The sequence below is a fragment of the Aphelocoma coerulescens genome, chromosome 17, assembly GCF_041296385.1.
Source record: "Aphelocoma coerulescens isolate FSJ_1873_10779 chromosome 17, UR_Acoe_1.0, whole genome shotgun sequence".
In the NCBI taxonomy this organism is placed as follows: Eukaryota; Metazoa; Chordata; class Aves; order Passeriformes; family Corvidae; genus Aphelocoma; species Aphelocoma coerulescens.
This window is the reverse complement of record NC_091030.1, coordinates 10,736,849-10,752,842: the sequence shown is the minus strand read 5'-3', so window position 1 is coordinate 10,752,842 and position 15,994 is coordinate 10,736,849.

The following is a 15,994-nucleotide window of genomic DNA, read 5'->3' as shown; positions in this document are numbered from 1 at the left end:
TCGGGCGGGGGGGCGGTGACGGCGCGGCCCGGCCGGGCTGACCTCGGCTCGGCCGGGCCCGGTGCCCGGTGCGGCGGGGCTCGGGCGCAGCCTGCCCCCTGCCGGCGCACGGCGGCATGGCAGCGGCTCCGCGGCTGCGGGGTCAGCCGGGGCGAGCGGCGGGGCCAAGGGAGAGCGGGGCACGGGGCAGCGGGGCAGACCGGACCGGGTGCTGTGCAGCGCGGAGACGGCGGCGCTTCCCACCCCTGGATGGGCCGGACAGGCCTCCAGGCTCGCCGTGCGCGGCCGCCGGCCCCAGCTCTGCAGCACCACGGCAGCGGGGCGTGGGGGGAGCAACTGGGCAGCCGAGTGCCACCGGCTCACTGTGTCCTGTTGTTTTCCACCCACAGCCGGACTCCACAACTCGCTGCCCTGCGGAGCCCCAGCCTTCCCCACCCGCCAGTGGCCGACGCCGAAGCATCGGTGCGCAGAAAAAGGCCCGTGGCGGGAGCGTTCGGGGAGCCGGGGCACCAGGCTGCCGGCACGGTGGACAGCTGCCTAGCTTCGGCACCGGCACGGAGACCGGCGGGCGCCCCTCGGGCGGCCTCGCTGCCGGTTGTCCACGGAGCTCCCTATGCTTCCCTCAACCGGGCACTCCCCAGACAGGCTCTGCAAACCCGCAGCTCAGACCGAGCCCCCGGCGGCCACGCCCGCCGCCCGGTGCCTCCACGTCGCCGTGCCTCTGCCCCCGGCCGCTGTCATACGGGGCAGTCCCACGGCCTGGCCGCGTTGGCTCGGTAGCCCTAGCGGAGCGGCCCCGGCCCGGGAGGAGCCACCGCCGGCGGCGCACGACGGTGACTGATCCAGCCCGCGCTCCCTCCCTCGGAAGGATGAATGTGAACGAGCTACTAAGTGTAGTTACTAATAAATAACAATAAATTTTTGGACTGTTGTTCAGTAATGCAAACAAATGTTTTGTGAACCACACGGAGTCTCCCCGTGCCTCTCAGAAGCCCCACCGGAACCGGCCCATCTGACCACCGGCTGTTCCCCGGCCCAGGGAATGGACCCCCGGGCGGCCTCACGGAGCAGGTGACAGGGCCAGTCATCAGGGCCGGGGCCAGCCAGGGCGGCCGATAGGGGAGGTGGTGCCGGCGGTATCCGGCAGAATGCGGTCGGAGGTCGCTCCGCGTGAAAAGCGGCGAGCACCGAGCCGGTATTTTAATAAAGCAGGACGTCTTTGATATAGGCCGCTTGATGCTATCTATCTCTGCGCTGTGTTCCCGTCACGACAGTATTTGGGTAGGAAAATTGCTGAGCGAGGCGGGTCAGGCAGGGCGTCAGGGCCGCGCCGAGAAGCCGGAAAGCCCCAGGGAGCGGCGGGGGCTGCGCAGCGCTGGGAGTCCTAACCCCTCCGCGGTGCGGTACCGCCGTGTACCTTTTCGGGGGGCCCGGAGGAACGCGAGCCAATTTACCATGATTAAAGGCACGGGCGAGGAGGCGCCACGCATTTGCATGCGCCTTCATCTTCCTTAAGTGGATTTTTGAGGGCAGCGCGGCAGACAAGCTCGGGCTCTGCATCTCCTCCGCCGATGGAGCGCCCGTCCGGACGGCCTCGTGGCATAGAGGGGTCGAGCCCCCCGGCTCGCCCCAGGGAGCCGCAGGACCGGGCTCAGCACCAAGGCCCGGCGCGGTCGCGCTGCTCCAACGCGGAGCAGCTCTGCCACCCGGCCCCTCCTGCGGCGACCGGCGGCTCCGTGCTGTGCCCGCGACTAATCCGGCGCCGGGCACGACCCACAAGGGCTGCGCCCAAGGTGGAGGCTGCTCCTCAGCCTCATCAGGCCCCCGGCTCTCGCTGCCCGCTCGCCCGGCTCTAGCGCGGGCCGTGTTACTGGCGCAGCCCTGTCCCTCACTCGCCCTGAGCACGACCCAGCGAGCCGGGCGGGCGGCGGAAGCCCCGTGAGAACAGTGGGCGCCGGGCTCGGGTCCGGCTAGGACTGAGCTCAAGCGGTCTCTCTCCGGCCGCTCGCCGGGGACAGCGACCCGATGGGGCGGGCGTGACGAGCCCGGCTGGCCGCAGCGTGTCGCGCACATGTGCCCCCGCGGCGACCGATGCCAGGTGCGAGGCTGGGGGCAGAGTTTACCGCCGGTCTCTGACGGCTCCGCGGGTTTCCCAGCCCAGGGGGTGTGGGAGGGGTCCTTTCCCAGTTCAGGGCAAATACCTTCGTTTCACTGGGAAATTTAACCTCTCCTTGGAGCTGGATCCATTATACGGGTTTAATATCCGCTCTTTTACAGCTCAGTGTTGTAAAAGGCAGCAGCCAGGTCTGTGAACTCTGACATGTGCACCCGGGGGGGGGACGGAGGGGGGGAAAACGACAGGACCTGACGGCGCGGGGAACGCCTGCGAGCGCAGCCTTTCATCTGCGTAGCCTCTGCACCGGCCCCGCGGGCCGGAGCGGGCCGGGGGCGTCTGTGCCCCCCACCCATGCTGCCCGCCACGGCCCCCGGGGCCCCTGCCGCGGCCGCGGAGTTCGACAGCCTCCGAGGTGCTTCCGGGGGTCTGGCGGTGCCCAACTGCTCCCGAGGAGCGGTCTGGGCCAGCGAGGCAGAGGCCGTGCCCCCACCGGTGGCCTTCCCCGCATAGAGACTCGGCAGGTGCCCCGGGAGAGCGGGCGGAGGCCGAGAGGACCAGCGAATCGGTCCGGGCGCTGCCTGTCCCGGGGCTGTCCCTGTCGGCGGGACGTGCTCCGGCAGAGACACGCTCGGCAGAGCTGCGTCTCCCGCGCTGGCGTGAGCAGGGCAGTGCGACGGAGGGACGGCAAAGGACGAGGCCACCCCAGTCTTCCGCTTTTTCTCCCGAGAATTGCCAGGTGCGTGGAGTAGCCCGGGCTGGGGCACCGGGCCAGGGCTGTCCGCGGGGCACGGCGAGCGCTCGGCGCCGGCCGGGCGGCGCAGAGAACGGGGCGGGAGCCCGCTCCGCCGGTTCGGCAGCTGCGCCAGGCTGCCCGACAGGATCCCGGCACCCGCGGGACCCGCCGCCCCCCGAGTAGTATCTACGGCTCCCGATGCAGGAGGGCTGCCCGTGCCGAGTGGCGCTGGGAACCGTCGGGCCGGGGCGGCGGCGAGAGCGCCCATTCGGCTGCCGAGCGCGGCGGGACCGCTCGCCGGATGGAAGCGGGCTCCCGTTAGAGGGCCAGCTCCTCGGAGGAGGAGGGAGCTGGCCGCTCCCCTGCTTTTCCGAGGTGCTGCGGGGTCGTTTCTGTAGGTTTAACCGAGGAACCTAAATACAGCTCCATTTTCAGTGGAAAAAAAAAGTAACAACAATGAGAAATCGTTTCCTTTTGGTTCTGGGAGGCCTCTCCGTTATGACTAAGCTTTCCCCCTGCCGTGCCGAGGGGAGCGCGGGCCGCGGCAGCCCCGAGTGGCTCTCCTTCTCCCACCGGGGCCACCCAGAGCCCCGCGTAAGGCCAATGAAGCGCGTGGGCCAGGCAGGACCGCTCAGACATCGCTTCTCCGCCTCGCCCTTTGCGCGCCCACGCAGCACCGCTGCCCCGGCGCTTCTTGAAGAGAGACATGAAAAAACGCGTTTGGGAGGAAGAGGAGATGAGAGGAGAGGGCTCTGCCTGCAGACGGCGTCGCTTTTACGTAAAGATATGAACAGCAGGAGCTGCAGTCAGGGGCGACGGCGTTGCAGTGGCTGCTGTGGCTCTCCGGAGCTGCCTTTGTCAATAGAAAACGATCACGTACAACGGGAAATATCAGAAGCCGCGCGAATAAGCAGCGCTGCCCCGAGCGGAGCGCTCCGCTCTGGTTTGTATTAGCGATTATTGTGCTGTCATTGAGGAATGCAGGGTGGAAGGATTTGCTTCGGGACTCGAAACACACGCGGCACAAGAGAGAAGCAAAACGCTGCAGCCTGCGTGCCGCACAGAAAGCGGAGATAACACTGAGCAAACCCCGAGAGAGGCTAAGGGGGAGCCGGGGGAGGCCGTCCCTCCCATCCCCCAAAGCCGAGCCCAGTCCCGGGGGCTGCCCCTGTCCCGCTCCCCTCAGACCCTCCTGCTCTCCAGCACCTCGCGCCTGGCAGCTCGTCGCGCTGAGCGGTGCGTGATGCAATTCCCAGCGTGGGATTCCTCACCTGCTGCCAGCTGATCGCTCGGAAGACGCACGTGAGGCTGCAGGCTCTTCTGGCAGCGTTTCCTTGTCCTCTCTCCTTTTCTTGCGTATCTCAGTTACCTGACATGCTATGTGCTGGCATGGCGAAACCTGGAGCGGTTCTTGGAGTGGCTCCGGGACCGGAGGGCTGCCTTCACACAGCACCGGCTGCCCCGGTCGCTGCCCGCGCTCCTGCCGGCGGGCATGGGGGAACACGGTCAATTTTTTCTCCCATTATCAATAAGCCCAGCTTATTGCTTACTATTTCTATTTATCTCTAGACGTAAATTTATATAAACTCAGCTGTGGCATCGAATTGTTGAGGAATCCCTTCCCCAAGGTCTTTTCCTGAAAGAACCCCTCTGATCCTGCGGCTAAAAAGTTATCATGAACAATACGCACTTCCACCCTCGGCCTCAGTTAGCCAAGGAGAGATGAGTCCATATGACACCACTTCCCGCACCACAAACTAGCTCATCTCAAAACGAGGGACCTGCATATTTTTCGCTGGAGTCGCGGTGGCCGATTCTGCCTTAATCGAGGCGTTTTGGTGTCTCGTGGCTCCCCCCGTGTGACAAATGGGGAGAAAGAGTCAGAGGGCGATGGAGCAGGGTCCCCGTTCCTCGTCCAGTTTTGGCTTTGCTCTTCCCGTCGGGAATCCCTGGGTATTTCTGAAGCTCAGTATTTGCATAACAGACGGGGAGAGATGTTCGCCAGGAGCAGACAAGTTATGCGACACACGCGTGCCCAAGCAGTAACATTTACTACAGACCGGAGCATCTTTCCAACCTGGGTGAAAGGGACTATAAAGAGAGAACTGAAAGATTGCATTGAGAACTTCAAAGTGTGATTTTCGATGTGGTCCCTGTGGATATGAACATATTCGCGTTTTCAGTCGCGGTCACCTGAACGGTCGGTGGGGCTCAGCATACCACCCTCTCGGGAATGATCTTATGCTTTAGAAGAAGCGAGTTTCGTAGCAAAAACTCTGATTTGTTCAATCTCTTGCCCACAGAGAACGAGTTCCGTTCGTGCTCGACCCCTCATCATTGCTTAAGCCCGATTTAGGAAACAAAAAAACCCCCCAACCCCTCAGTCCCAAGAAGCCCATCATATAAACTGATCGATAAATGCATTTACACTCCTGATTCTGGCTGCGGCAGAGCGATTGAGGCAGAGGGGCACTACAGCACAGCACAGGCTCCCGCTCTACGGCCGCGGACGAGCCCCGTACCGGAGCCAGCCCCGCAGCCCGCAGCGCTTTGCCCGGCTCGGGGCCCCGGGGGCTCAGAAGGGGAATTGACAGCAGGAAAGGCAGGAGAGAGCCGGCCTGCCCCGCTGCCCATGCGGGTTCCGCACCTTCCCCTGGTGGAGGCTCCCGGCGTGGGGAGCCCCGGCCAGCGGTGCGGGACCCCGGGCAGCTCCGGTCCTGCCTCGGCGACGGAGCCAGTATCTGGTGGGACAGACACCGAGCTCAGATTCTGAAGTATCAACAGCACATGAGCTCCTGAGTCTGTAGTTTTTATAAGTGTGAAGGAATAAACCCATCGCTCATAAACGCACGGGCAGACCGCGTGTGGTGATGGGTCTAACATGAAGGCTGTTAGATTACTCTGGAGGCCAATGCAACCCGTTAAAGCGGCACCCAAGTCCCGTTTTCCTCCGCTGTGAAAGCTGGAGAAGGGAAAGGTGAGGGGGGGTCACGTACTCAGGCTGCCTCTCTCGCACGGGGGAATCTCGCCGCAGAGCACACGGAAGGCAGGGCTCTTCCCCGAGCTGGTTGCCAGCCATCGGCACACACAGCCTGCAGCACCTTCAGAATTTCGTTTCTGACACCTTTTATGCTAGAGAGTCTTTTCCCTACCTTTGTGTGGGAAGTAGAAGTTGCAGTCAAAAATACTAAGAAAATTTGTGGTTAATTAGTAAAATAATATATTTAAACAAGACATTAATAAGATATATTGAGTTATTGATAAGATATTAAAATGCTGCTGTTAAATGGGAAAAAACAGGTGAGAAGCTTGTAAGATTTTGAATTTTCAAGCTCAATTCCACAAAGAAGATGGAGAAACATTGCACGTTGTCATTCTTTTGTGAAGTCCTAAAGCATCTCTGCTGCCAGAGCAGAAGATAGGGCAAAACACGGTAAAGATGAAGAGGAATTTTCAGGGTAACATTTTGTTTCCTCGTGGCAGTTGAAAGACATACAGAACAGTTGCTATTGGTGGTTAAACAGAGTTTTCAGCACTGTGAGATATGTAGCTGAAAACATTGTGTCCTCGAGCAAGAATGTGTGCTTCTAAAATATAATTACATTGGAAAAAAATAGCATTTTAATTTCAATTACAATTGTTCTATGGGAGATTGATGTGAACTGCTAAAATGTTTATATTGTAGCTCAATATTGTAGCTCGACAATAAAAAAAACAGATATTAAAGAAATGTGTGTCACTGATGGGATTTGATTGGCATGCTGTATTAATTACACGACTTTCACCTCTGAGACTGCTGTTTCAGTCCCGACAGTGTCCAGGGAAAACAATTTAAAGTTTGTTTATATATTCTAAAATTATATTAAGTCAAGTAGGCATCTTAAAAAAAAAAAAAAAAAGAAGAAGAAAAAAAAGAAAAAAGGATGAATTTCACTTCAGTGAAATACTTAAAAAGGAGCATCTGCTAACACATACATTTTGGTCACCATCCTACAACACCAACTTGGAATATTTACAGTTGCTACCACATGCAAATCATATCTGTTGGATCCATAATTTGGAATGAAGTGAAAGATGTTACCCGAATTTCTCAGAGACCTGCATGTCTCCAGCAGGTGGAGGCAGGAATGCTGTTCATTGTTAGTGAATTAATAGAAATAAAATAATCAACGAGGGGAAGCTGGTTCCAGTAGCACTAAGCCAAGGTGCTCAAAATCCATCACTTAGCTTTAGCAAGCTTATAAGAGCAGTTTAAAAGCACGGGATCTTAAACCATCCTTTATTTTCATTCCTAGTGGCTAAAGCAGAGGGTCCTTTCTGGTCACATTTTTAAGTTTTCTTTGCAGCCAGAAAAAGAACTTTCTTAAACCTAAAGCATTGCTCAGCGTGTGCCTGTGTGCAGGGAAAAGCCAAACTCCTCTCCACTGAGTATCCCAAGTGGATTCTGTACAGACTGAGCAGAGACACCCTGACCACGGAGTCAGAACCAACCTTAATACCTGCATTTCCAGGGCAGGCTTCTGGCTTTAGCAGGGACCCCGTCCTCTCCAGCCATGGGCACCTCACATCCCAGCACAGCCAGAAGCAGGGAGATGCCAGGGCCTTCTCTTTTCTGTGCCAGTAAGAGCACACACTGCTCTGCCAGGCTTGGATGGCACCAACAGACCGTGGGAGAGGAGAGCTGAGCTCTCTGCCGAGGGGAGAGCATTCCAACTCGTTCCATAAGTAAAGGATGGAAACAAAGAGAGGATAAGCCATTTATGTAGAGCCTGAAGATCTTCAAAGAACCTCTTTGGCCCTTAAGCTTCCACCAAGTGTTAGGGCACAAGAGCAGAGCAGAAGGAACGGGCACTTCTAACGATAAGTGCAGGGATGAGAGGCAGCACAGGCAGCCCAAGCCCTGAGCCATCCCCTCCTCAAGGCCTCAGCCCTCTCCCTGCTTGTCCTGGGGCTGCATCCATGTCACCAAGACCGTGACAGGTCACATCAGCTGCCTGATGAGGAATCCTGAGCGAGATCCCAAGGGATCTGCATCACCTGTGTGCTGATTTAGGTAAATGAAGACAATCAGTTTACAAAGAACAAAGGTGTGTTTGCAGTAGAAACACCAACATTTGAAGCACCATCTCGATGTAAGATACAGCCCCCATGTTAAAATGGGAGTTGGAATAAATAAGTCTGCACTAGGGTAATATTTTGAACTGTAACCCCCATTTTAGTCTATTCTAAATGTTCTATGGCTATCATTTTATGTGATTTGGATACAACCACTGGTACATTAAAGTTTATTGGCCTTGAAAACAATGGCTTCATCACTACTGATAGAGACTTGGTGTTACACTGTCAGTGCATATTTTATTTGATCTCAGTCTTAAATAAAACTCAGACCTTTGGACTCCATACTGAGTTAGACTTTAGCCTTTTCCTGTAATTATTTGGTGTCTTGTTAACATTTTATGAGCACATCTGCTTAAATAAACTTACTTGATGTGCATTTGTTTTGGCTGTAGCCTTCCTCATAGGATGGATGTGCTTTTCTCTTTGTCTTTTAAAAGAAATCAAAATAAATCTGAACAATGGAACTGCAAGGGGAATAAATATAAATATAGTGTTTGTTTCATTTAACAACAATACAATACAGTTGAAATCAAATAGATCTGACAACATTATTTATGAGGATTTAATATTTATGTTCTAAATGTAGAACATTTGGGTAATTACAACAGTAAAGCATTGCTTTGTTTGCCAGTTGCCTTGACTGATTGACATTGGAGCACCATGGGCAAAATGTGTTTGTAGAAAACGACTGTAAAAAAGGCTGGAGTTTTAAATATTTTTAAAACCACAATTCAATGCTTTTTATTCACCTTCTGAATACTTCGAGAGGAATAGAATATTTTCATATTTTTTCCCTGTTTGCATGAAAAGATCTTACTCATTTGTTTCTGTCTCTGCATGGTCACAGCACATGGAGAAGTGGCATGGGAAGGAGAAGGCCTGGCCAGCCCTTCTCAGACACTTGCCTAGGGGTCTGTGAAGAGAGAACACACTTTAGTCCTCCTGCTGCCATGGTCCTCCTTCCCAGATCTCCGGCAACCAAGGGGCCCCACATCCCCCCCACCAAATACTGCATCAAGTATTTATTAAACTGTGCAGACTGCGTGCTCTCTGTACCTCTTTAAAACATCTGATTAATCTCCTTTGGACCTGTTGGTACCTTTGGACATGTACTAAAAGTGTTGTGCGAGAATTCAGAGCTGCCTGCCAACCTCTGCCTGGAGTGTCCTGCCTGGGGAGCGATGCTGGCCTTGTCACACCCAGTGCAGCCCCAGGAAGGGACAAAGACAGGTAAGAGCAGAGCAAGATGGGAATAATGTTAAGCAATTTGTCTTTCTCAGTTCTTCCCATACAAAGTATTCCTGGTGAGGATTTAAACCTCAGATGCTGAAAATAAAACAAATGCAGAAACAGAAAGAACTGGACTAAATTATATTTTTCTCCTTCACCTTTCTCCATGTGATGCTTAATAGAACTTGGAGCACACAGAGATGTATTTGTTGACCACTAGAATGCAGCAACTTCCAAATAAACAGCACTTTCACACAGCAACATTCAGCAAGAGTTAAACCCAATTAAAGACATTAAACAAGGGAATAGTTTCTGAGAGTTGCAGGGAGGGTTCAATATGGTGTCATTCATCTTTTCCTGTTTCAGCTGCAGTAACTGCCCCTTACACAACCTGCTTGAACTGCTCGAGGCGTGCAGGTGCTGATTGTCCCTGCCCTGCTCTGACCAGCCAACCCCTGCTCCCAGGGCTGAGACAAGTTCCCCCCGGCACAGGGTCACTGGGACATTGGGTAAATGCTCTTCTTGGTATTGCTGAGCTCTCACCTGGACAGTCACCCACCCCAATACCAGAGCTCCGGAGCTGGCCAAGACAGAGCAGCCAGCGTAAGATGGGACAGCCCTGGGTGGGGGGGCAGTTCTACCCCCTCAGTGAGGTGCAGCCCAAGCAGCACAATTCTGAAGAACCACCAGGTCAGTTAGTAACTGACTGGTGATCCTGCAAAAAACCGGAGGCTGTTGTGAGCGCTTGACTTGAGGTTTTTTCCATTTCTCCTGGTTAGTAAAGTGTTTTCCCTCAAAACACAGATATAAACTATCTTACACCAAGCCAGCACATATTCTAGAGTGCGCCTTGGGAAAAATGTTCCAACATCCATTGCAACAGAGTTTGCTGAGCATACACCACCTCCACAGCTCAGGAGCCCATGGTTAGGGAAGGCGGTCCTACATTCACCAGCCACAGTCTGTTCAGACCACAGGGCCTCAGAACAAGCTTGTGCCAGCCCACTACAGAGCAGGAACGTCACCTTCCATGTACCTCCTGCTACTGCTGACAAGAGTGTCTCTGGGGAAGGCCTGGACAATGGGTGATGGCACCGATGCTGCAACATCTCTGAATCTGCTGCCCAGCAACAACATTCTGAGTGCATCCTTGGCGATGCTGAGGATAACTCCTGCCTGGCTGAGTAACTTTTTAGGAGTCACAGAAGAGGAAGGAATATTTCAATGCTCAAAACCCTATTGCCACCCTCCCAGATTACTCTCCTCATCTCTCACTTCCCAGAAAAATAATACAACTATCCTCTCTCCCTTCCACCATATACTTCACCCCTCAAGATAAACTGCCTCCAACTTGTTACTTTTCCAAAAGTCACTGTTTTCCACCGGGTATTGTGCTGGCAGAGCTACACATAATTATTCCCTGTATTACCTTCAAAGCATCAGGAACTAAATGAAATTTTTTTTCTTAATCGAGTTAAGTCAAGCGCTAAACCTGCACCGTGGGAGAAATGCTGCCATCCTCAAACCTTTCCTTTCTCACTTGGCTCCATCTACTGCTGCCGCCGTAGATTGCACACGGCTGAGGCACCGGCACCGCTCTGCTTGCCACCAAGAATCGTTTAAAGGCTAATTCTTCAAGAGATTAGGAAAAAATCTGCTATGAAGGAAAAGACAAGTGCTTGTGTGTGTTTACCCCGCGGGGTTTTTACATCAGAAGTGTGAAGTAGGATAATCCAGCGGAAAGTGAGCTGCTTCTCACTGAAAAGCATTTTGGAGCCAGTTTAATAACCCACTATGAGACCACACATCAAAATTGTATTTATTTAGGGAGCTAATTGAAACGGAGCCTGTAAGGAGGAGCCGACATCAGAAGCAAGATGCAGTTAAGATCAGAGAGCGGGCGGTGTTTGTGGGCAGAAAGAGCCAACAGTGAGGCCAAGGCTGGTAGCCCTCACCCAGGCAGCGCTCCCACTGGGCGGGGTGGGCTGCCATCAGGAGCTGGTTTGTCAGGGCAAGGCTTGTTTGCTCAAGCCTCTGCGTAATTTCCCTGAGCAGTGATACAGGTCTGCTTCCACCCGTGCTGGCACTCCTTCTGGTCCTGCTTCTTCCGAGTGCATTCTCTGTTGTGCCAACAACGTGACTACAGAGCCATGCTGTGCCCCCTCGAGCACCACGGAGCAGAGGGGTGATGGCATTTCGCATTTGGTTGGACTGAACTATTGATTGGGATTGTTTGATTGGCACTTTTCGGTCTGTTCTGGAGGACATTGTAAGATCGTTTTTACCAAAGGAATAAAAAAGGAACATCAGATTGGAAAAGCCTGTCATCGTATAAATTTCAACAAGCATTTTCGGGCAAAATGCTGAAATTCTTATTCAGCAAAAAGCTTCAAACCAGGTTCTTAAAATCCACTCAGGTGGCTTAAAACCATTAATACCAATAAATGAAGTTTGAGTTCCTTCTGCCTTCAGAGCAGCACGAGTGGCACTGTCAGCTCTGGCTGTGAGTGCAAGGACTGGAATCTCAGTGCAGGGAAGCTCCCTGAGGGCTCCAGGTGTGGCACTGCCAAAGGCAATATTGAATGCCATGATGCCTGAGACAATACCCCAATATTGTATATAGGGGGGTCACCGTCACTTATTTAAGAAAAGACTGAGTAAAAGTGCCATGAGACAAACAGCTGCATTTTGCCTTTTATTTTCACTTTGGAACAGCATTTTGAGACTCATACTTTGGAGAATTTAGTTAAAAACCTTTAAGGTGAAGCAGGCAATGTTAACCAGTTCCCTCTGCTATGGTCTCCTCCTCTCAGCATGGGGCAGATACTCCAAGGTAAAACTTGCTCTACTTATGTTAAACTGATAGTGCAAGTAGAGAAGTCTTTTCCCTTTTGGTTTAAATGAATCTTTGCCACTTAAGTTCATGTTTATTTTTATAATATGGATTCTTTGTCATTTATTGCTCCCAAAGCGACTCCAAACACCATGATGGTTATGAGTGAACCTGGGAATATACTTCTGAATTGCTTGTGATTTATCCTGGTTCTGATGCACGTAATAACACAGCTCTTCTGAAGCTCTTCAAGGCTATTAATTATTAATTTCTGTACTTTGTGTTGCACCACGTGACAGTTATTGTGGCTGTGGGTAGGAATTACTGTGTCTGTGTTCCCTGGTAACAGCATTGTCATTGGGAATTTCATCTTTCAGGCTAACTGCTGAATGGCTTTGGAAGAACTTCAACCTGTCCCCAGAAGGGGACATGTGCCATTTAAAACAAGATCCTTTGCAGGATCAGGATGCTGGGGAACACAGAGCCCAAGGGGGAAGGTGAGACCAACAGCAACTGTGAAGACATGTTGTGGAAGCTCTGCAAACGTGCAGCATGCTTTCACCCTCTGAGTGGCCTCAGACTTTGCTGTACCCCTTACTGAAGATAATAAAAGAATAGGATGACCCTACATACAAGAAATTTTTCATTCCTCAGTACCAGGTGCCACCAGCTTTAACCTCATATAACTCCTTGGAGAAGCCAACAGATCCAAACAGGCAACAGTCTGAGGGTGTCTGTGTGCCCACCTGTGCTGGTGAGATCTCCCACAACACTGGACAAGCAGGGCACACCACAGAGCCCTTGTCCTCCCCAGCAGCACAGGGTCCTGGCTGTGGCAGAGTCTGCATTGCCCCATGTGCTAAAATGGGGCTGTGGCTCTGTCCCGCTCTGCCTCGTGCAGCCAGCTTCCCTTAGGAGAGTCAGAGATTTTCCCACCCTGGACATGCATCCTGCCAGGATCCCTGCGCCAAGGATGCTGCAGAACTGGGTCCATGCACAGGACCTTCAAAAATGATCAGAGGAGAGCCTTCCCTCCCCCCTTCCTTCTCAGTTGCTAAATCTGTTTAAACTAGGGGAGAGGGGTGAGGAAGTGAGACCTTTTGGAGAAGTCACATAGATGTTTGTTTTCCTTGGGGGTTTATATCAACACTGGTCTTGACATTTTGCCTCTTATTATGTGTGGCTCTTTAAAAGGTGAAATAATATTTTCTTTTGCTTGAGAAAAGGACAAAGTTCAGACAAGGCGCTCAACCCCAAATCATTTTCTTCTTTCCCAACAGTTTACACATTGTCTATGCTATGGCTCTGCATAAAGCACCATTCTGCAAACAGCAGAGTGGCAGGGAGACCCAGCTCCCCCAGGTCCACCCAGCCCACCTGTCCCTGGCACCCTGCACTGCTCCATGGGCAGGGGGCACCCCACAAGCCTACCCCAGAATGCAGGTGACTGACTCCAACAGGTCTCACAGTGTCTGCCCATGGACCCTGATTGCCAGCTCAGGCCACTGCGCGCACCCAGGCGGGGAGGAGGCCCCAGCCTGAGCGGCATCAGTCGTGCCCTGCCCAGCAAGAGTCTCCTCTGCCTCTCTCAGCCACAGCCTCCAGCCCTGTGCCTGGCAGGGAAGCAGCAGCAGTCGTCTGGCAGAGAAGAGTCAGGCATGAAATTAGTGCTCCTGAACAGGAGTCCCAGGACCAGGAGGAAGCCTACCTTAACCCACATTGGTGTTTAATTAGGGTCAATCTAACTTGTGTGGGTCTTCCTGGGTTTTTAGTAGATTGTGTCTTCTAAACCCACTGGAAACTAATCAGTGCTGATGCCTGGGGAATAATGTGCTTTCTACTTGGAAAACTGGGGTTGATTCTTAGTAAAGTTGTAGTTCATTTTTGGATTAGATAAAGTTAGCCACTTCAACTGCCCTTTGCAGACAGATTTTATTTCATGAAAGATGATGGAATTTGCAACTGATTTCATTCAGTAGAAAGTAAATATCATACTTAAATTGCAACATACTAATTGTTATAGATACAGATCTTGGGGTTAGAAACAGTAAATCACTTGTTTGCAGAAGTATTTTACCCTGATATTTAATTGTAACCTAATAAATCTGCATCATGTAAAATCAAGTGAAAACAGACCTAAATAATAATCTGCAAACTTCTGGTAGTAAAATGGGACTTTTCTGTAACATACATGCATTTCTATTTTAGACAGGTTTTTTTCAGTGTTCTCTTTAGAAATAAATTTTACAGACAGAGTCTTCTAGCAATATCAGCCCATAAAACACATATCAACAAAAGGTTTGCAAATGTTTTATAGAGTCACATAACTGTTTGTGATAAGAAATGAACACTGAGCCACACCATGCTCTTGAGGTGGGATGGAGAGGTCGCCCACAGTGATGTAACCTGCCCAGGCGACTCTGAGGTACTGACGCATTACCATTACCTCAAACCAGCTGTTCAAATGCTGTAGGACATGCCATGGACCCCTGACCCACAGGTGAAGAGGGAATGAGTGCAAACCACAATTCCCCAATTATTTGGAGGTGAAATGTGACACTGGAGTTAGTGCTCACCAATCAGGTTAACAAGTTAGCTGAAACTTTATATTTCTGTACTTAAATTACTGGGAAATCATCTTGCTGCCCTGATGGAAGAGATACCAGTCATCCCCTGTTTACCAAAAGGCTGCAGGGTCAGCCACTGTCCATGACCGGGCACTGCAGCTGCAGCTGCCTTGGGCATGGTCCCAGCTGCCCTCAGCCCTGCCACAGCTCACACTGCGCCGTGTGTGGCTCCTGCCTTGCACACGGGGGGCTGGAGCAAGCAGCAGCCCCTCTCTGTCCTCGAAGCCATCATGTCCATTAGACATTTGCCTACAGACAACAAGTAGCTTGCTGCCAAGTGAGAAGCTAATGAGAAGTCAGGAATTCTGCATGTCTCCAACACCTCCACACTGCCGGTGCAGGATGGAGAGCTGTGCTCAGGAAGGGCTGGTGAAACCGGGAGTGCTGTCCCAGAGCATACAGCAGCTTCTGCTCTGCTGGGGCCCTGAGCCAAGACAAAGAACCCTGCCCACCCTGGTGGGCACAGCCATGCCCCCATGCCACAGAGCTGGGCAGAGCTGCAGTGGCAAACCACGGGTGCTCCCAGATCTGCAGAGTCACCTTTTCCCCCAAGAGCTGCTCAGGAACTCAGGGGCCCTGTTAGAGCAGTGATGGTATTCCGGTGGAAGGCTGATGCTTCTCTGAGTTTAACAGCTTATGATAAATATGGTGCATGCTGTCATGGTAAGATTTATCCTTTGCTTTCATTCTACCAGCTGTCAAACATGTTTGATTTTTCTCAAGCTTTGAATGTTGTAGGAATTTAGCCAATAAATACAACTGATGACGATTTCCACTTTAGTTTCAAGCATCTGCCATTCATAATGAAGCCTGATTAAAAAGGTAAGAAGATTATTTTTAGTTTTAAAATGTGTCAGAGCCTTGCTGCAGAAGATGGTGTAACGCATGAGTAATTAACTTTTTAAAAAATCAAGGTATATCAAACCCCATAAAGCAAATGTGGGAATCCTCCCCAGAGCTCTGCCTTGGCTGTGATGTATCCAGTGTGCAGAGCATGGTGTCACAGCTGTGCTGCTTGTGGGACAACCAATTCTTTGGGTCTCATTGAACTTCTGTGCTTTTATTGTGTCTTACTGGCAGTGAGTTACAAGTTAGTGACTCCCGGCCCTGTGAATGACTTCAGCATAGAGTCAGAGCCTACAGATCCTTCAGAAAGCAACGGGTGAAACGCAGGAGCAGCTCTCCAGCTGGTGGCAGGAGTAGACAGGACTGTTGAAATTCAGTTTTCTCTCTCTCCATGAGGTTCAGTGGCTCTGTGTGTGGAGAGTGGCTGCTCTCCCTACTCAGCTGGGGCTGTGGAGATGCAGCTTTTACATGGCATAACACCTGTCAGCATC